We start from the raw sequence: 7,500 nt of genomic DNA on the forward strand, positions 1-7,500 counted from the left end.
GTACCTGCAACAAAGGTCTGATATATGGGATGACGCCACGGTTCTGCTTCAACATACATTCATATTGTCTCTTTTCCCCACTCGTCTGTAAACGCTGTAGGGACGAGCTTATTTGACTTCAGATAAGAATCATTATATTTGAGTTGGGTGCCGCCCGGAGAAGTAATGTTCAGATCTCTCTCTGTTTTTGTCTTTCTCTCTCTCTCTCTTTCTCTGTCTCTGTCTCTCTCTCTCTCTCTCTGTCTCTGTTTCTCTCTCTCTCTCTCTCAGTCTCTCTCTATCTCTTTCTGTTTGCCTGTCTGTCTGTCTCTCTCTCTCACTCTCTCTCTCTCTTTCTCTGTCTCTCACTCTCTTTCTCTCTCTCTTTTGCTGTACATGAAGTTAGGGTGTCTCTCTCTCTGTCTCTCGCTTTCTGTCTCTGTGTCTCCTGCTGTCTCTTTCCCTCTGTCTGTCTCTGTCTCTGTTTCTGTCTCTCTCTGTGTCTCTGTCTGTCTGTTTCTCTGTCTGTCTGTCTGTATATCTCTCTCAGTCTCCCTCTCTCTCTCTCTCTCTCTCTCTCTCTCTCTCTCTCTCTCTCTCTCTCTCTCTCTATCACAAGCATCTTGTATTTGATGACATGCTGCCACATACGCACGTACAACACGCGACTTTTTGGCGCTTTTGAGCACCACAGAAACAACCATCTCTCTCTCTCTCTCTACCACATTGGAACACTGACCAACACTCCTGTATTTGGTGACACGCTGTCTCCTCCAATTCTCACGTATGGCACACGATTTCTCACTGCTCTGGAGGACAGCTTTCCCACAATAACTCTCCCAACATCACATTTCAGCATCATGTGAAAGGTGACTGGCTGCCCACAGCGTATGTCCACATGCTGGCCACAATTATCGCTGTAGTTTCGTCCGGTACCGTGACATGCTCCTTCGACATGGACACCGTGGGTGCCTTGTTTGTAAGGTCAGCTGTCCACAGCAACTGCTGCAGAGCAAAATGCTCGCAGCTTAGTGAGATTGGGACGTGTTCGCGGGACATATTTAAGCCCAATGGTACCTTGTGATTATGTGGTGATGTGCACGAGAACGTGCCGAGCTAGGTGGGACCCAAGCACTGGCTGGGATTGGTTGAAATCCCAAACAAAATCTCAATTGCAACCAGTTCAACCCAGCGCTTGGTTTACACCCAGTTGTACACTTTCTCGCGCACACCATCCCTGATGTCCTCCGAACCAACGCGGATCTGCACAGATGATTTGCGCTTCATCAGGTCTAGCTTTTGACACGTTCGTGAGACATGCGGTCGGTGGGTACCGTGTTAGTCACCACTGCACGACATGGAACCCGTGGGCTCTTTGTTTGCCAGGACACTGCTGGCACATGCTGGCAACATGCTGGCACATGCTGGCAACATGCTGGCAACATGCTGGCAACATGCTAGGATTGTGACATGATGACTGCGGGAACATGATTAACCAAGGTCGTTGATACGGTTGTTTCCGGGACCTTGGTGAATCTGCTCTAACGATGTTCTCATGGTCTAATCGGGATTTTGACACGTTTGTTTGACATAGAATCTGGGAATACCTCGTCAGGAATCACTTGGCGACCTGGCTGCTCTGAAGAGGACGGAGACGTTCATACTTCTGAAGAAGCAGACGAGGAAATAGAAGAAGACTTTCAAGGTCTCTGCTGTTCATTGCAATACTCTTTCGATGGCATGTGGCACATGGCTTGGTACGCTCATGGCACGTTTCCTTTGACTTGAAACGGTTGGTACCTCGTCAGCCATCCCTTTCAAGGTCTGGAAACACACTGTCTAAATCGCGACTCTGATGGAACTTTTACTGGCACGTTGCGCGTAACTTGATGAGATCAGCATGCTTGTGTGAAGTACTTTGATAATCATGTTTCCAAGGTTCACCAATACAGGTGGGTTTTTTTTTCACAGAACGATTGAAGAACTGCCTAATGTTTTGATTGTCAGTGACATTTGTATGAGCCTGCGTAATTATGTCTCTGATAAGTCGTGATTTGTATTGGAAGTGTGCCGTTGATGTAGTGGTGATTTTGACGCGTTGACGACATTAGGACTCAGTGGATATCTTGTTAGTCATCCCCATCAAGGTCACTGCGCCTGCTTCAGTGAACTCTCAAAGGCCTGGACTGACCAGCTGCTTGGTGCCCGTTGGGTTGGGCCTCGACACGTCAGTTCATCTGACACCAAGCCCTTGGGTCCATTGTCAGTTAGCCATCGTTGTCAATGTTTCCGATTCTGATGGGGGCGATGGCTGACTCTGGCGGATTAGTATTTGACCACTTTGGATCGTGGCACGCACGTGTGGTCATGCAAGTCTCGTGGGAAAATGACTGGTCACCTTTGTTGAGGTCACGCAGGGTCCGCTTGATTACTGACCATGAGACCTGCAGCACGTTTCCAAAGGCTAAGCTAGTGGACCTCGAAAACGCCCTGGTCAATACGCACAGGGAAAGCCAGCCTCTCTTTTGTTTTAAGGAAACAGACACTGCTATGTCACATAATCTTACCCTCCTATACCGTCAAATATGTCAAAGAATGCATGCTTACCCCCTGAATGCACGTTAACAGCCACTCTGTTATACCCACCTGAACCTAAGTCGAGAATTTCGTTTTCAAATTTAATCGGCGGTTGACAGCAAGCCGAAACTTCTTCAAACTCGCCCCAAAAAGCTAGCCAACTTTTTCCAAGTGGGGTGAAAGCTTACGCCAAGGATTGCCTTACACTTTGCAAACATTACTAATACATACATCGCTATTTCTGCTAATCTTCCGATGTAAACCCTAGAAACACACATCCCTGCTCTCATGTGAATCTTTTGCACACACAGAAGTTCATCCCTGTCAAGTTCATACCCTGTGCAGCGTGTGTGAAAAGACGCGTTTGGACTGGAATCTCATAAGCCTTTCTTGCTAAGGCAGTGACATTCTAAGATGCGGTAAAAAAAAAAGTGTTTTCCTTTCTCCCCCATTGCGACCAGAATTGAATACTTCATGGGACACACCATTCCACCATCCCACATTCGTAAGCTTTGGGTACAGTTCCCATGCAGACACCCCCTCTGTCTGTCTGTCTGTCCGCCTGTCTGTCTGTCTGTCTGTCCGCCTGTCTGTCTGTCTGTCTGTCTCTCTCTCTCTCTCTCTCTCTCTCTCTCTCTCTCTCTCTCTCTCTCTCTCTCTCTCTCCGTTCATACAGTTTCTCCTCTTTGAACTGTAGCTACCCATAGGGCGATGTGGGATTGGAATGGGAGCAGCTATGCTTTTGTTGTTTCGTGACATTTTCACAAGATAACTCCACCGGCGTGGGTGGCATTGATGTATGGGAGACCAAAAGGGTATACAGTGGAACCCCCTATTAAGACTCTCCGTTTTCGGACAGCCGGTGTAACACGAAATTTTTACTCCACGAAAAATTTACTCCGGAGTAAAAATTTCGTACGAAATTCTTACTCCGAGTACATTTTTCGTACGAATTTTTACTCCCCATTTTTTTTACTTCCAGTAAAAATCTCGTACGCTAAAATGGGATGCGGGCGAAGGGATAATGCCAATAATGTGATCTCGCGCAAACGAATGTCGCGCTACCCTCCCTCCACCCCTTCCACCACCAAGACTAACAGGGGACAAGGGAGTATAAATTTCGTACACCTGGCATGGGAAGTTAAATTGCTCGTGTTAGGGTGAAGTAATTTATTCGGTTTTTTTATTCGTCAGGGGAGTAACATTTGTGTACGAAATGTTTACTCGGAACTCGATCACCTGTCGTGGGGAGTAATTTTTTCGTGTAATGGGGGAGTGCTTTTTTCGTAAAGGGAGTAACATTTTCGTACGAAATTTTTACTCCGGAGTAAAAAATCTCGTGGGAGTAATTTTCTCGTGTTACACCGGCACACCCCTTTTGTTTAGGACCTAAGCCTTTTTCTGTTGTCTGTACAGCTACCTTTTTCTGTTGTCTGTACAGCTACCTTTTTCTGTTGTCTGTACAGCTACCTTTTTCTGTTGTCTGTACAGCTACCTTTTTCTGTTGTCTGTACAGCTACCTTTTTCTGTTGTCTGTACAGCTACCTTTTTCTGTTGTCTGTACAGCTACCTTTTTCTGTTGTCTGTACAGCTACCTTTTTCTGTTGTCTGTACAGCTACCTTTTTCTGTTCTCTGTACAGCTACCTTTTTCTGTTGTCTGTACAGCTACCCTTTTCTGTTGTCTGTACAGCTACATTTTTCTGTTGTCTGTACAGCTACCTTTTTCTGTTGTCTGTACAGCTACCTTTTTCTGTTGTCTGTACAGCTACCTTTTTCTGTTGCCTGTACAGCTACCTATATTTTAAGACTCTCTACCTTTTAAGACCTGCTCTTTTTCGGATTTTGAAGTCTTAAAGGGAGGTTCCACTGTATATAAACACACTGGCCCACTGGCAATGCACTCCGGCGAACTCACACATAATTTCGTATGGCATTATCATTCAATACTGATCACACGGAACGCATTTGCATCCTGGGACCATGTCTTAAATATAAGCTTTTCTGTGGTCAGTGCACTCATGGGAATTTCTTATGGTATGGTCATTTTGCAGATCAAAGAGCACCGATTGCACCCATAAACCCGTGAACCGAAGTTAGCTTTTCCCGTGTTCCTGTTCAGTCTTGCCTTTTCAGTGGCTTGCTTTGTGAAGAAGTCAAGGAGTAATAGTACTGGTCACTTGGCAACCCGACAAGCCAAGCCCATAAAATCAAAGACTTCCTAATGACTGTCCGTTTCAGCGATAAAACTATGCCCTGGGCTCATGCTTTGTCTAGGCATGGACTGGCAGAAGTTGGAAGAATAACAGTGCACCCATTTCTGTTGAGAACTTGACCTTTCTGTAAACTGCCCAGAAGCTAGAGCAAAGTGACCATTTTCCCCCGAGACAATCAGTGCGATTGGTGTGGCTTTCCGACGGAAGCACAATGCGTTCGTGAAGAGTCGTTTCAAGGGTCAGTGGTCTGATGTCACCGTAGCAAACGGGAAAGTGAATAGGAATGTGAAGTAACAAAGTGCTTCAGGGGAAACAAGGCTTTTATTTTGTCATCGTTATTCCCACTGCTCGGAATGTAAGACCCTTTGCGAGGGACATTTCCGAGCCCCCTTTTAGGAGCCCCCGATTTAAGACCAGTTCTCTCATACTTCTTCCTCCTTTTGAATCCCTGATTTTGTCAGATTTGGGGAGGTTTTAAATTGAGTACCACCGCAGGAAATACAATATTGTTTAAAAAAAAATTCATTTGGATAGAAAGACATCCACTTCGTCGAAGATTACTTGACCAAAATTTCAACCAATTTGGTTGAAAAATGAGGGCGTGACAGTGCCGCCTCAACTTTCACGAAAAGCCGGATATGACGTCATGAAAGACATTTATCAAAAAAATGAAAAAAACGTTCGGGGATTTCATACCCAGGAACTCTCATGTCAAATTTCATAAAGATCGGTCCAGTAGTTTAGTCTGAATCGCTCTACACACACACACACACACACAGACAGACGCACATACACCACGACCCTCGTTTCGATTCCCCCTCGATGTTAAAATATTTAGTCAAAACTTGACTAAATATAAAAAGAAGAAAGGAACGTCAGGAAAGGACAGAAACGATAACGAACGAAGAAATTCCAGAGACAAATATAAAGAAATAAGTTAAAAACAAATAATAAAGAATATTTTCTTTCTTTCTTTTTTTCGCATTTTTTTTCTCATATTCCTGCTTGGCCAGCTTTACCTGATATTCCTTTTTACCCTCCTCCGTTAATTTTTTCCAACCTTTACCTCACACACATGTATTTACGCCATGATCATACATGTAACAGCAAGAGATCCCGTCGGGGGGATGAGATAGGAATTTCTCATTTCTGAAAGGGGCGCCCCCAATTTCGAAATCAAATCCTGCCAGAGGCATGTTTCTCGACAGCCACGAAGAAATCGATAATCAAATTTGCGAGCGTTTTCATATGACAGAAAAGACCAATTCCAGGGTTTACAAAAAGCGTTGTGTGTAAACAAAACTTAGAATCGTTTCTAAATGGCAGCGATGGACTGAAAAATGGAGTAAAAAATATTAACCCTGAACAAAGCTAGCCAGCGTTTTCCAATCGATGCTATTTTGTCACTTTGTGTTTTTGTTTTATCGTTTGTTTTGTTGCATGTTCTTGTCGGATGATTCAGTTCGGTGCCAAGTTTTAATATTTCCTTTTGTTGTGCTTTGAAAACGTGTGTGTACCAACCAACTCTTTTTGTGAATGTGTGTATGTGTGTGCGCGTGCGTGTGCGTGTGTGTGTGTGTGTGTGTTTGTGTGTGTGTGTGTGCGTGTGTGTGTGTGTGTGTGTGTGTGTGTGCGTGTGTGTGTGTTTGTGTGCGTGCGTGCATGCGTGCGTACGTGCGTGCGTGATTTCGCGCGTGCGTATGTGTGTGTGTTCACAAATAACTAATCACTTTGTCCCAATCATCCTCAGAAAAACTAGGCAAAAATGTCCCAAGCAGAACGTCGATCATTATCTTGAAGTGCCAGCGTCACAAGCGCCTCTTCGTTGAAAAACATGTAGGTGGAGAGGAATAGTACGCGTCCCAAGGTCACGTTAGCACAATTATTCTGTCTGCACTGTTGTGGCATCGGGGAGATGGACCGTGAAACATATGCGTGTTGAACGTGTTCTCTGTCTGTCTCTGTATATCTCTGTCTCTATCTCTGTCTGTCTCTCACTCTCTTTCTTTCTTCCAACCCCCCCCCCCCCCTCTCTCGTTCAAGTTTCTTTTTTTTCTCTTTCCCACTCTCTCTCTCTCTCTTACAATCCAATCCAGTCCAATAACTCTCTCTCTCTCTCTCTCTCTCTCTCTCTCTCTCTCTCTCTCTCTCTCTCTCTCTCTCTCTCTCTTGTTTACACGATTTGTTTGGAATGTAAATTGTACATAACTTCCAACATTTCCCACATCCTAAAAACTGAGCGGGCAGAATGTTAGTGCGCTATACTTCGAATACTAGGTCTTATCTTCATTATATTTCACACTTTAATGCCTTCTGACAGCGAGACACGAAAAGCTGAAGAAACGTTATCTAAAGAAGCCATTACGCATTTGAAACAAACCATTTATGCACCCTTCCACCGCATTCCGAAGTTTCCGATCCTGGCATTTTGGACTGAGAGCACAAGCGGCGTCGGAGGTTGTCGCTTTTTGCCACCAGGAAGCGCTGAAGAGGCTCAGCGATTTTACCCTTTAACCCTTTATCTTATCTGTTTACATGTGAAGACTGAACCTCTTTTTTTTTCGTGTTTTGTGTTATTTTGAGAGAAGGAAGTAGTAAAGGGCAGGAGAAGGGGAGACCTTTGGTAAGAGGACAAGCCAATGAAAATGTTAGTTTCTGCTGGGATATAAGAGGGTATATCTAGACGCTAAGATTGGTTCGATGTCCATGTTGTGCAATGTACGCGCCATC

This window comes from Littorina saxatilis, linkage group LG4 (genome assembly GCF_037325665.1).
Source record: "Littorina saxatilis isolate snail1 linkage group LG4, US_GU_Lsax_2.0, whole genome shotgun sequence".
NCBI lineage: Eukaryota > Metazoa > Mollusca > Gastropoda > Littorinimorpha > Littorinidae > Littorina > Littorina saxatilis.